This window comes from Pleurodeles waltl, chromosome 9, assembly GCF_031143425.1.
Source record: "Pleurodeles waltl isolate 20211129_DDA chromosome 9, aPleWal1.hap1.20221129, whole genome shotgun sequence".
Classification (NCBI taxonomy): domain Eukaryota; kingdom Metazoa; phylum Chordata; class Amphibia; order Caudata; family Salamandridae; genus Pleurodeles; species Pleurodeles waltl.
Window position 1 is genome coordinate 25396170 of NC_090448.1, and position 15283 is coordinate 25411452.

Below are 15283 nucleotides of genomic sequence, written 5' to 3' on the forward strand. Positions count from 1 at the left end.
ATGTAGTAAAAAACAAACAGCAATGCAGTAAAAAAATAAAGTGCTAAAAGTGCTTCCCAAGCTTAATAAAAGTAATAAATATCTGAGAACTAAATGTTACAAACATCAAGATAACCAGAGGAATCATTAAAGAAAATAAACCAATCCCACAGACTCAATAATAAAGGTTCTTTAATATAAATCTGTGGGTTCCCCTGGGCCACCTGTTGATTCTGTCCTTTCATGATCACTTGATGCCAGATGAATTCAGTGCACGGCCATCATTCTGACAGTATCACTGTGTGATCACAGCCATCATGTCTGAGTGACTCACTTTTCATGTGCACCTCAAGCATGTGTTACGGAGACTAAAGGCAAAGGGCCACATGTAAGCACGTTAGAAACAAAGAGTTCCTTAATTGCGATTCCGTGCGACTTGCAATCAGGAAATCGCAATTTCAAATGTACGAAACACTACTGAGTTTCATTTGCGATTCCCAGTGGTTTGCAAATAGACCTACCTCATTAATATTCATGCAGTAGGTCTCGCTTTACCACCCACTGGGAATCGCAAAAACTCACAGGGATGGTGGCCTGCTGTGGTCAGTAGACCACTATGTCTGAGATTGCTTTTGAATAAACCAATCTACTTTTTTTTAACGCAGCCAGTTTTCCTTAAATGAAAACGAGATGTGTTTAAAAAGAAAATAAAAAGTTTTATTTTCATTTTTTCAGAGTAGACAGTGGTCAGTTGGACCACCGCCTGCTCTTAAAAATGCTTTTACAGACATTCACAAAGGGGAAAAGGTCCCTCAGGGACCCCTTCCCATTTGCGAATGGGTTACCACCAATTTGAAATTGTGCAAAAAAGTGGGTATTTAGAATTGAATGCATTTGACGGGGCATTCTCGGAGATCTGCTGAGGGTGTTCCAGAATTGCTGACAGTCTTTTATCATTAAAGCATTAGAAAGTGATAACCTCCCATTTAGTCCTCCGGGGCTGAAGACTCACTCCTGTAGATTGTTGGAGGCCTTTAAACAGCCATGAGACTAGTCTTCTGCCATGATCCACCATGTTGAGTATTTGCAACAGCGTATTCAAGTCAAGTTGGATTTTCTGGTGAGTTTTGAGCACACTTTTCATTTTATTATAAAGGGATAAACTGCATTCCTGTGATAAGTACTGTCCCATCAAGTCCTGGAAGATATGAATTGACCCTGCAGTGAATAGGCTTACTATTGCATGGAGTCCAACCTCTTTCCATGCCAGTAGCTCTCGGGCAAGAAGTGTAACTCGTTGCGTGGAAAGACCTCTAAGTAGTACAGCCGGGACATATAGGGCCTGATTACAACTTTGGAGGAAGGTGCTAATCCGTCCCGAATGTGACGGATATACCACCAGCCGTATTACGAGTCCATTATATCCTATGGAACTCGTAATACGGCTGGTGGTAAATCCGTCACATTTGGGACGGATTAACACCTCTTCCAAAGTTGTAATCAGGCCCACAGTCTCTTCAGTTTTGCAGAAGCAAGACTACTTTTCCAAGGAAGTACACATAAGGAGTGGTGTGTGGTACCTTGGTAGAGAATATAGATTCAGATGTACATAGCTTGACATCTGCAATTTCCTAATAGCACATTTTTACGATTCACTATTAGGAAATCACAAACAGCTGTGTACAACAGTGTGTTTAACCCTGTTGGTGATTCCTATATAGGTCGCAAGAGACCTGCCTCATTAATATTTATGAGACAGGTCGCAATTTGTGGCCCATTTGGGGATAGTCACAATTACAGGGATGGTGGCCTGCTGGGGTCAGTAGACCACCATGCCTGTGATTGCTTTTTCAATAAAGCAATCTCTTTTTTGTAATGCAGCCCATTTTCCTCAAAGGAAAACAGGATGCATTACAAAAAGAAAAGCAGAAGTTTTCCTTCAATTTTTTATTTAAGAGTAGGCAGTGATCCGTGGGACCCCTGCTTGCTCTTAAAAGTTTTTTGCACCCTCGTTCGCAAAGGGGAAGTGGTCCGTTGGGGACACCTTCCAGTTTGCAAATGGGTTACCAATAACTTCAAGTTGGTGGTAACTGTGAATGTTTTGCGACCGCATTCCCAGCTGCAAAACATTCATGCATACCAGTGCGACTCTCTATTAAGAAGGGAAGCTCTTGGCATACCCCTTCCTAACAGCGAGTCACAAACCCTATCTTGCGAGTCGGTAATATGTTAGTCGACTTGAAAAATAGGGTAGGTACATGCCAAAAAGCATTTTACCTGTCGCGAATTGCCCGATGGGCCACGACCGGTAACAGGCTTAGTACATCTAGCCCAAAATACTCTGTTGTGGATCTGCTGACAAGTGAGCCTTGTTTCATGGAGATGATGGCCAGTTATTCAGGAGATCAACCACTGGAATTGTGCAGACAGGTAATATCCCAGGTGTCCCTGGCCACGCCCCCGGAAGCTGGGAGTTTCAATTTCGGCCCGCACCAGTCACTCAGGGAAGAATCGAGCTTGCAACTTTTTTGCAAAGATCAACAATAGGAGGTTGGCAAAATGATGATTAATAATAATAATAATAATAATAATAATAATAATAATAACAATAATAACAATGATGATGATGTATTGTTTGGTTACTTAAAAACATTAAATCAATAAAGCATAAGCAATTTTAAAATTCCAAGCCAAATGGCTTTCAGAGCTTTCTACAATTGTCGTTCAATCAGTACAATCAAAAATCATTAAAACATTGTTAAAATCCAAGTTTAATGGCTTCCAAGACAAAATGACAGAGGAGATGAGGAGCATCACCATTGTGGACACAGCAACTCAGCCAATCCTCATCAATGGCAACCCACAACGCGATCTGTGATCTTACGGATCTATCTGGGTTCCACAGGGTGCCATCCAGAAGGTTGGAGTGTTTGTCATGTACCCAAATAACAGAAAGCGAGGGGGGCCTTAGCCAATCCCTCATTTCAGAGATGAACTACGCATTGAGGAAGGAGTTCATGCAAGGGGAATACATGGAATTTATTGTGGTGAACTTTCAGGCCAGATATTAATCCAAAGTAATGTAAACTATTGGCTAACGAAAGAATGGTGTCAAAATCTCTCAGATAAAGTGTCATATTTTCTGCGTATAAGGACACTGTGTGAATATCTCTGTGCAGCGGGCGACCCCTAATATTGCCCTGGACTTGTAATCTCAACATCAAGGGCTCCAAGACCAGAATGAACAGCAGCTGGATAGGGGACATCCTTGCATTGTGCCTCTGGCCACAGCATATGAATGGCCCGGGACGTTGGTGTATAGAAGCTTAATCCATTGGTTCATGTGGGGACCAAACCCACATTTTTCTAGGACTCTGATGCAAGTGCCCCCAACCATTACCTTAAAACCCTCCCGTTCTAGGATTGGTGAGGAGGATGCACACTTGTCTGAAGAGTGATGTATCAAAGTTTCCTTCAGTATTTCCCTGACCACATTATTTTCTAGTGACTTGGGCTGTGGCCTCCAAGTTAGGATTGGAGTACAATGTGGTTGAGGCCGACATGCAAAGCATGTGGAAGCGTGTCGTAAAAGTATTCTCTATGTTGTCAATTCCAGGCACGCCAAGCATCTACTAACAACTAGTCCTGGAACAAGGAAGGATGCTCCGCTGTTCTGGGGGGTGGGAGGGGTTTCCAGCTGTCAAGGACAACATCAAGTGCACTATTAAATCACTACCCAACACCAATGAAGTGTCAACACATTTGGCCAGTTTTGCACATAGAAGGATTGTAAATGGGGCTGGTCGGAGTTTGGTATGGGTTGGAAAATGCTTTGCCCATATCTTTATTCCAGTTCTTGCACTCCTCACTGTTAGCTGATATGGCAACTGGAGCACATGGATTTGAATCAATTTGCCAAACAATATAAAACACAGTCAAATGGGGTGCCAAATTAGAGCCTCTTGGATCCATAATTGGCGAGTGAGTCCCCAGACCACACCTCTCATTGGCCCATGTAACTAGTTTTTGTTGTCGCTGGACTCCTGCAGCAGGTATCACACCTTTTCCTCTCTCTAAAGGCAGGATGAAGCTGAAACTGTGTGATTCTCCTCAATAATTTAAGTGCAAAAATGTCTTTGCCTCTCTCAGCACAGTCTCCTGTTGAATTATTGAATGGCTGCCATGCTCCATGCTGCTTTTCAGCCCATGATCACCCTGGTGAGGTGGATGCAGCATTGCACGGATACCCAGGGATTGATCCGGAGAGCTTTTAGGCAAAAATCTGCATTGGGGCATCTGGGAGAGCAAAAGATCTATTAGAAGCTCATCCCAAGAAAAGTTTTTTGTTCATGCTGCTTGGTTTTGATCAACATCTTAGCACGCGGCATTGTGGGGGATGTGGACCATTAGGAATAGGGCATTTTCTGGTTCATAAATCACATCAAATTGAAGAAGAGTGCAGGAGTTCTAAAGCAAATTGTAGATTCATCAGAAAAAAATGTGTTATCTTGGGCAGCTTGATATAGCAGCCTGCGATTCAACATGGGTGTGAATTCACCAAAGTACCAGTGGTAATGGAAATGACATGCCCCACCCTTTGACCATCAATCATCTCCAAGATTTGAATCCATGTAAACCTTTTAATCACTCAAGAGGCCCCTATGTACTTCCGGGCAAAGGATACATGTAGTGGGACGACCTGTTATTCCGCCTTCAAGAGCAATCAAGGATTATTCCTCCCCTTGAGTGGGATACAGCCCATATTGAACCCTGAATATATTACTCCTTGAGCCAGGGAACCTTTGCATCACCCAGGTGTCCCGCAGCATGACTCTTTGAGCCAATACCCATCCTTGTAGGATTAGATAACCCCGACCTCCCCGGCTGGCATCCGCTTACTGCCCCCCTCTCTTTTTACCCCTTGTTGCTAAGTGTGACCTCATGGGTGTGCTTGCCATATATAATTCTTTTGTAGAATCAGTCATAATTGGCTGGTGGAGACATCTTTTCTTCTTTGTCCTGGCCTTGGTTTCATCATTCCGGAAACAAGGGGTAAAGAGGGCAGTGCCAGGGGCACCAAGGAGGAAGGGAAAGGAAGCAACCTGTCCCTTGCTTTCTCCTACGTGATGCTCATGCTCTTCTGTTCCTTTAAAGTGATATTCCATAAAAATGTACATTTCTTATATTAAAGTTTTCCTCTCAGCTCTTCTACCCATGATCTTTTTTTGTGAGACCTAGTGGGCAAGACATGTAGCCTGGACCAGTGGTTCCCAAGCTGTGGTCCGGGGACCCCTGGGGGTCTGCGAAGCCTTCTCAGGGGGTCCATGACTGCTTAGAAAATTAAATAATATTAACAGAATAATAAAGTGTATAGAAATAAAGTGGCTACTTGTACAGTTGAAAATGTTAAAATGTATTGTAAATGTCAAGGAATTTGAAAGTGGAGGCTAGAAATTAAATTAGTACCCTCAGATTGATAAATGGGAGCAGGGCAGGTGTATGTAACAGAATACAGTGTGGATAATGTGTGGCTTCAACTGAATTTAGATTTTAGAAAAACTGTATTTTTTTATTTATATTTGTTTGCACATTAGGTGAAATGTATTGTAATATTTGTATTTTTTTGTACATTGCTTTGAGGTTCAAATCATCAACGATGTTTAGGCCGGTATTTCCGGCATCCAGTAATTACTCAGTTGGGGGGGCTCCCCAAATTCCAATACTAATTCAGTGGGGATCCCCGGGTTCCAGTAATGATAAAGTGGGGGTCCGCAGAAGTCAGTAGGTTGAGAACCACTGGCTTAGATGATGGATCAGCTAGTCCTCAAGTCCCACCCCGAGGTTGGACTTCCTGTTAAGACGAGCAGCAGTCCACACTGTCTCAGAAGTCGGCTCAGGTGGAATTTTGATTGCACCGGAGTAATTTCAGTATTTTCCTTTTACTCTTTGATGGGGAATTATCAATAATTATGTGATTACTCCTGCTCATGCAATTAAGAGTAATTAAGGAAAAAATCCCACTGTGAGAGCACATTTAGTGAGCATGAGCGGAAGCTCACTATTCGTATTCTGCTGCATTTATTGCTGTTTCTTTTCGCAAAATGCATCCTCATGTTCACTTTGGTTGAAAGGGGGCATATTTGCCCTAAGAAATACCACTAAACGCAGAATTACTCTTTTCATGTAATTTCGAGTAATCTTGCGGCATTCTTGGGTAATTACCCATGCTTACGCTGCACAGAATTACGTGAGTTACGCCCACTGCTACCCAGAAGCAACCTGCCTCAGGTATGTTGAACATTCCCGGGCTGGGGAGCTCTAAAACATGGTACAGATAAATGAGTGCAGCAAAGCAGAGCCTGAGATGCATACCTGCAACGGTCCTGAGACTGGCTTTTAGTGCATATTAGAAACAAAACTTATTGCTTGTGAGGAACGTGAAAGACATTCAGAAGAGTCAATCAATCAGGAATTTGTAAAGCGCACTACTCACCCGTGAGGGTCTCAATGCGCTGGGAGTGTAACATTTGTGCTAGGAAAAAAACAGGTGCTGTCTTTTTGTAATATCAGATGCACATAACTGGCCTGAGCTTTCCAGGTGCAGGAACTCTCCTGGGTGATGTGGTCCTGGGCACACAGTGACCATTGGTGCTTTCCCTTGACCTAAGAAGAACCAAACTATGGATCAAGATGTTAATGGGGGTTTAAGGAGGCATCCAAGTTGAAGATCCCCATTGCAGAGCAGGAGGCAGGTGAGACAGCTAAAGCTGTGTATAAGCCAGACCTAAAGAGGCACAATCCCTGAGTCTGTGAGACGCTGATTGCATTCATGTTACCATTTCATGCTGGTGATCTGTGCTCTGGAACATAGTACAGTGATGCTCGAGTGAACAACAGAGTGAGTTCAGTGGGCTGGGAAAGTCCCCCTCCTGCCATCCCCCCCCCCACTGCCAATCAGGCGTAAGCTCCAGTTGGTAAGTGCTGTCAAGGATGGATGCCAGCAGAAGGCATGTGATAAACCGAGGACATACATCATAAATTATTGAACACTGAAAGGGTTTTCCATCTAGTTTAGCCTAACCCTTTCCCAATTATGGGCTTTAGCAGTTTGAGAGCCAAGTGATGTATAATTTATAAAATGAGATTATGAAATATAAATAGGGATCTAAGACCTGGAGCTCCTCTGGGTCCCTCCACCAGCTGCCCAGGAGCCTCATCCTCCAGAGAGAACATCCCTCTCCTTCCCTTCCCCTATCCACCTCCCCTTGTGGGAGGAAGAAACCCTGGACCAGTGCCTAATTTGAGCTGGTGGTTTCCAGTGCTCAGCACCGGCATTTAATTGCCAACACCTGCACTTATGACAGCCACCACAAGGTGGTGCTGTTTCTGTAATTTAAAGAGGAACAAAACAATAGTTGTTTATTAATTCAATATACATTAAAAACAACTAATACCTGTGTCCCAAGCCATTCTTACAGATTTGGGGGCCTCGAACAGTCTGATTAGTCACACTAGTAGCAGTGTGATGGTTAGTAGCTATGTAGGTGCTGTTACTGCCAACGCTGGCCTGGGCAAAGGGCAGTGAAGCTGCGGTGAGCTCCTGACGAGGGCCCTGGCACTTATTTTTTACAAATCAAGCACGTCCTTGGACCCCGAGAGCACGTGTCAGGCACCTGAAGATGGCACCAGGCACACCCCAACCTGTTATTGAGGGTCCTCTATATAAGAACTTAAGACAGTGGTTTCATGTCCTTGTTCTCTCCAGACCCGGCTACTAGAGCTTCACTCTCATTGGAGTACCAGAAGTACATCTCACCCCTGAGACAGCTGCTTTCTTGTCTTGTCTCTGGCACTGACCTCTTAGAACACATCAGGCGTCCCTTCACGGGCTGCTGATGGGAGTTAGGGCCATATTCCAAATGTCCGCCTGCGAGGCTGGACTGAAAACCAAGATCATCCAGGGCAAAAGTGTTCAGCCAGTCCCACAGTGCAGGACCCCACAGCTGGAACAGGGCCATGGACTGGGTTGTGGCAGCCCATCTAACCCTCAAAGAGGTACCCTACTGTCCAGAGCACTGGAGAGATGCCAAAAGTGGCAGGGTGGGCGGTCCAGAGCTGACTTAGTACCCACCATCACGCAGTCTCTGCCTCCTCCGTACTTCTCTTGTCGACTCAGTCTGGTGGACTTCTCTCTCTACAAAGTTTGTTTATTTGCCTTAATTTCTCTCTCTCACCTCCCCCCAACCCCACCCGTGGCTGTTCACCCACAATCAAGAATTCTGCTTCACTCCTCAAACTCGAAGTAATCCGCCCCTCAGTGTTCTCAAATCTGAAAGTAAACATCTCATGTTAAGAGACCTCATATATCGACCACACGCAGATATCTGCTAGTGCGACCTCACACCTCCAGCTGCACTCTGTACCATTCCAACCTCAAATCAGTGTACTATTCACTGACCTCACACCTCCAGGCCCTTCTGTACTATTCCAACCTCACTTCAGTGTACTATTCACCAACCTCAGACCTCCAGGCCCTTCTGTACCATTCCAACCTCTCTTCAGTGTACTATTCACCGACCTCACACCTCCAGGCCCTTCTGTACCATTCCAACCTCACTTCAGTGTACTATTCCTGACCTCACACCTCCAGGCCCTTCTGTACCATTCCAACCTCTCTTCAGTGTGCTATTCACCTACCTCAGACCTCCAGGCCCTTCTGTACCATTCCAACCTCAAATCAGTGTACTATTCACTGACCTCACACCTCCAGGCCCTTCTGTACCATTCCAACCTCTCTTCAGTGTGCTATTCACCTACCTCAGACCTCCAGGCCCTTCTGTACCATTCCAACCTCAAATCAGTGTACTATTCACTGACCTCACACCTCCAGGCCCTTCTGTACTATTCCAACCTCTCTTCAGTGTACTATTCACCGACCTCACACCTCCAGGCCCTTCTGTACTATTCCAACCTCACTTCAGTGTACTATTCCTGACCTCACACCTCCAGGCCCTTCTGTACCATTCCAACCTCTCTTCAGTGTACTATTCACCGACCTCACACCTCCAGGCCCTTCTGTACTATTCCAACCTCACATCAGTGTACTATTCACCGACCTCACACCTCCGGGCCCTTCTGTACTATTCCAAACTCACATCAGTGTACTATTCACCGACCTCACACCTCCTGGCCCTTCTGTACCATTCCAACCTCACATCAGTGTACTATTCATCGACCTCACACCTCCAGGCCCTTCTGTACTATTCCAACCTCACTTCAGTGTGCTATTCACCTACCTCAGACCTCCAGGCCCTTCTGTACCATTCCAACCTCAAATCAGTGTACTATTCACTGACCTCACACCTCCAGGCCCTTCTGTACTATTCCAACCTCTCTTCAGTGTGCTATTCACTGACTTCTTACCTCACACCTCCAGGCCCTTCTGTACTATTCCAACCTCACTTCAGTGTACTATTCACCGACCTCACACCTCCAGGCCCTTCTGTACCATTCCAACCTCACTTCAGTGTGCTATTCACCTACCTCAGACCTCCAGGCCCTTCTGTACCATTCCAACCTCAAATCAGTGTACTATTCACTGACCTCACACCTCCAGGCCCTTCTGCACTATTCCAACCTCTCTTCAGTGTGCTATTCACTGACTTCTTACCTCACACCTCCAGGCCCTTCTGTACTATTCCAACCTCACTTCAGTGTACTATTCATCGACCTCACACCTCCAGGCCCTTCTGTACCATTCCAACCTCACTTCAGTGTACTATTCACCGACCTCACACCTCCTGGCCCTTCTGTACCATTCCAACCTCACTTCAGTGTACTATTCACTGACCTCACACCTCCAGGCCCTTCTGTACTATTCCAACCTCACTTCAGTGTACTATTCCTGACCTCACACCTCCAGGCCCTTCTGTACCATTCCAACCTCTCTTCAGTGTGCTATTCACCTACCTCAGACCTCCAGGCCCTTCTGTACCATTCCAACCTCAAATCAGTGTACTATTCACTGACCTCACACCTCCAGGCCCTTCTGTACCATTCCAACCTCTCTTCAGTGTGCTATTCACCTACCTCAGACCTCCAGGCCCTTCTGTACCATTCCAACCTCAAATCAGTGTACTATTCACTGACCTCACACCTCCAGGCCCTTCTGTACTATTCCAACCTCTCTTCAGTGTACTATTCACCGACCTCACACCTCCAGGCCCTTCTGTACTATTCCAACCTCACTTCAGTGTACTATTCCTGACCTCACACCTCCAGGCCCTTCTGTACCATTCCAACCTCTCTTCAGTGTACTATTCACCGACCTCACACCTCCAGGCCCTTCTGTACTATTCCAACCTCACATCAGTGTACTATTCACCGACCTCACACCTCCAGGCCCTTCTGTACTATTCCAAACTCACATCAGTGTACTATTCACCGACCTCACACCTCCTGGCCCTTCTGTACCATTCCAACCTCACATCAGTATACTATTCATCGACCTCACACCTCCAGGCCCTTCTGTACTATTCCAACCTCACATCAGTGTACTATTCATCGACCTCACACCTCCAGGCCCTTCTGTACTATTCCAACCTCACTTCAGTGTGCTATTCACCTACCTCAGACCTCCAGGCCCTTCTGTACCATTCCAACCTCAAATCAGTGTACTATTCACTGACCTCACACCTCCAGGCCCTTCTGTACTATTCCAACCTCTCTTCAGTGTGCTATTCACTGACTTCTTACCTCACACCTCCAGGCCCTTCTGTACTATTCCAACCTCACTTCAGTGTACTATTCACCGACCTCACACCTCCAGGCCCTTCTGTACTATTCCAACCTCACTTCAGTGTGCTATTCACCTACCTCAGACCTCCAGGCCCTTCTGTACCATTCCAACCTCAAATCAGTGTACTATTCACCGACCTCACACCTCCAGGCCCTTCTGTACTATTCCAACCTCTCTTCAGTGTGCTATTCACTGACTTCTTACCTCACACCTGCAGGCCCTTCTGTACTATTCCAACCTCACTTCAGTGTACTATTCACCGACCTCACACCTCCAGGCCCTTCTGTACTATTCCAACCTCACTTCAGTGTGCTATTCACTGACTTCACACCTCCAGGCCCTTCTGTACTATTCCAACCTCACTTCAGTGTACTATTCAGTGACTTCACACCTCCAGCTGCCCTCTATACCATTCCAACCTCACTTCAGTGTACTTTTCCCGACCTCACACCTCCAGCTGCCCTCTGTACCATTCCAACCTCACTTCAGTAAACTATTTCCGACCTCACACCTCCAGGCCCTTCAGTACTAGTCCAACTTCACATCAGTGTACTATTCACCGACCTCATACCTCCAGGCCCTTCTGTACTATTCCAACCTCACTTCAGTGTACTATTCACCGACCTCATACCTCCGGGCCCTTCTGTACCATTCCAACCTCACATCAGTGTACTATTCACCGACCTCACACCTCCAGGCCCTTCTGTACTATTCCAACCTCACTTCAGTGTGCTATTCACTGACTTCTTACCTCACACCTCCAGGCCCTTCTGTACTATTCCAACCTCACTTCAGTGTATTATTCATCGACCTCACACCTCCAGGCCCTTCTGTACTATTCCAACCTCACTTCAGTGTACTAATCACTGACTTCACACCTCCAGCTGCCCTCTGTACCATTCCAACCTCACTTCAGTGTACTATTCACTGACTTCTTACCTCACACCTCCAGGCCCTTCTGTACTATTCCAACCTCTCTTCAGTGTACTATTCACCGACCTCACACCTTCAGGCCCTTCTGTACTATTCCAACCTCACATCAGTGTACTATTCACCGACCTCACACCTCCAGGCCCTTCTGTACTATTCCAACCTCACATCAGTGTACTATTCACCGACCTCACACCTCCTGGCCCTTCTGTACCATTCCAACCTCACATCAGTGTACTATTCATCGACCTCACACCTCCAGGCCCTTCTGTACTATTCCAACCTCACTTCAGTGTACTATTCACCGACCTCACACCTCCTGGCCCTTCTGTACCATTCCAACCTCACATCAGTGTACTATTCATCGACCTCACACCTCCAGGCCCTTCTGTACTATTCCAACCTCACATCAGTGTACTATTCACCGACCTCACACCTCCTGGCCCTTCTGTACCATTCCAACCTCACATCAGTGTACTATTCATCGACCTCACACCTCCAGGCCCTTCTGTACCATTCCAACCTCACTTCAGTGTACTATTCACCGACCTCACACCTCCTGGACCTTCTGTACCATTCCAACCTCACATCAGTGTACTATTCATCGACCTCACACCTCCAGGCCCTTCTGTACTATTCCAACCTCACATCAGTGTACTATTCATCGACCTCACACCTCCTGGCCCTTCTGTACCATTCCAACCTCACATCAGTGTACTATTCATCGACCTCACACCTCCAGGCCCTTCTGTACTATTCCAACCTCACATCAGTGTACTATTCACCGACCTCACACCTCCTGGCCCTTCTGTACTATTCCAACCTCTCTTCAGTGTGCTATTCATTGACTTCTTACCTCACACCTCCAGGCCCTTCTGTACTATTCCAACCTCACTTCAGTGTACTATTCACCGACCTCACACCTCCAGGCCCTTCTGTACTATTCCAACCTCACTTCAGTGTGCTATTCACCTACCTCAGACCTCCAGGCCCTTCTGTACAATTCCAACCTCAAATCAGTGTACTATTCACTGACCTCACACCTCCAGGCCCTTCTGTACTATTCCAACCTCTCTTCAGTGTGCTATTCACTGACTTCTTACCTCACACCTCCAGGCCCTTCTGTACTATTCCAACCTCACTTCAGTGTACTATTCACCGACCTCACACCTCCAGGCCCTTCTGTACTATTCCAACCTCACTTCAGTGTGCTATTCACCTACCTCAGACCTCCAGGCCCTTCTGTACCATTCCAACCTCAAATCAGTGTACTATTCACTGACCTCACACCTCCAGGCCCTTCTGTACTATTCCAACCTCTCTTCAGTGTGCTATTCACTGACTTCTTACCTCACACCTCCAGGCCCTTCTGTACTATTCCAACCTCACTTCAGTGTACTATTCACCGACCTCACACCTCCAGGCCCTTCTGTACTATTCCAACCTCACTTCAGTGTGCTATTCACTGACTTCACACCTCCAGGACCTTCTGTACTATTCCAACCTCACTTCAGTGTACTATTCACTGACTTCACACCTCCAGCTGCCCTCTATACCATTCAAACCTCACTTCAGTGTACTTTTCCCGACCTCACACCTCCAGCTGCCCTCTGTACCATTCCAACCTCACTTCAGTAAACTATTTCCGACCTCACACCTCCAGGCCCTTCAGTACTAGTCCAACTTCACATCAGTGTACTATTCACCGACCTCATACCTCCAGGCCCTTCTGTACTATTCCAACCTCACTTCAGTGTACTATTCACCGACCTCATACCTCCGGGCCCTTCTGTACCATTCCAACCTCACATCAGTGTACTCTTCACCGACCTCACACCTCCAGGCCCTTCTGTACTATTCCAACCTCACTTCAGTGTGCTATTCACTGACTTCTTACCTCACACCTCCAGGCCCTTCTGTACTATTCCAACCTCACTTCAGTGTATTATTCATCGACCTCACACCTCCAGGCCCTTCTGTACTATTCCAACCTCACTTCAGTGTACTAATCACTGACTTCACACCTCCAGCTGCCCTCTGTACCATTCCAACCTCACTTCAGTGTACTATTCACTGACTCCTTACCTCACACCTCCAGGCCCTTCTGTACTATTCCAACCTCTCTTCAGTGTACTATTCACCGACCTCACACCTCCAGGCCCTTCTGTACTATTCCAACCTCACATCAGTGTACTATTCACCGACCTCACACCTCCAGGCCCTTCTGTACTATTCCAACCTCACATCAGTGTACTATTCACCGACCTCACACCTCCTGGCCCTTCTGTACCATTCCAACCTCACATCAGTGTACTATTCATCGACCTCACACCTCCAGGCCCTTCTGTACTATTCCAACCTCACTTCAGTGTACTATTCACCGACCTCACACCTCCTGGCCCTTCTGTACCATTCCAACCTCACATCAGTGTACTATTCATCGACCTCACACCTCCAGGCCCTTCTGTACTATTCCAACCTCACATCAGTGTACTATTCACCGACCTCACACCCCCTGGCCCTTCTGTACCATTCCAACCTCACATCAGTGTATTATTCATCGACCTCACACCTCCTGGCCCTTCTGTACCATTCCAACCTCACATCAGTGTACTATTCATCGACCTCACACCTCCAGGCCCTTCTGTACTATTCCAACCTCACATCAGTGTACTATTCATCGACCTCACACCTCCAGGCCCTTCTGTACTATTCCAACCTCACATCAGTGTACTATTCACCGACCTCACACCTCCTGGCCCTTCTGTACCATTCCAACCTCACATCAGTGTACTATTCATCGACCTCACACCTCCAGGCCCTTCTGTACCATTCCAACCTCACATCAGTGTACTATTCACCGACCTCACACCTCCTGGCCCTTCTGTACCATTCCAACCTCACATCAGTGTACTATTCATCGACCTCACACCTCCAGGGCCTGCTGTACCATTCCAACCTCACTTCAGTGTACTATTCACCGACCTCACAACTCCAGGCCCTTCTGTACTATTCCAACCTCACTTCAGTGTACTATTCACCGACCTCACACCTCCAGGCCCTTCTGTACTATTCCAACCTCACTTCAGTGTGCTATTCACTGACTTCTTACCTCACACCTCCAGGCCCTTCTGTACTATTCCAACCTCTCTTCAGTGTACTATTCACCGACCTCACACCTCCAGGCCCTTCTGTACTATTCCAACCTCAAATCAGTGTACTATTCACCGACCTCACACCTCCTGGCCCTTCTGTACCATTCCAACCTCACATCAGTGTACTATTCATCGACCTCACACCTCCAGGCCCTTCTGTACCATTCCAACCTCACTTCAGTGTACTATTCACCGACCTCACAACTCCAGGCCCTTCTGTACTATTCCAACCTCACTTCAGTGTACTATTCACCGACCTCACACCTCCAGGCCCTTCTGTACTATTCCAACCTCACTTCAGTGTGCTATTCACTGACTTCTTACCTCACACCTCCAGGCCCTTCTGTACTATTCCAACCTGACATCAGTGTACTATTCACCGACCTCATACCTCCAGGGCCTTCTGTAATATTCACACCTC

The 15283-nt window shown here is 46.6% G+C and overlaps 1 protein-coding gene across 2 annotated transcripts in view; it reads right to left on the bottom strand.

The window, feature by feature from the left end:
* KLHDC8B (kelch domain containing 8B) overlaps positions 1-15283 on the bottom strand; it is a 795009-nt gene that overhangs the window by 547884 nt on the left and 231842 nt on the right. The gene's annotated exons all lie outside the window — the stretch shown is intronic.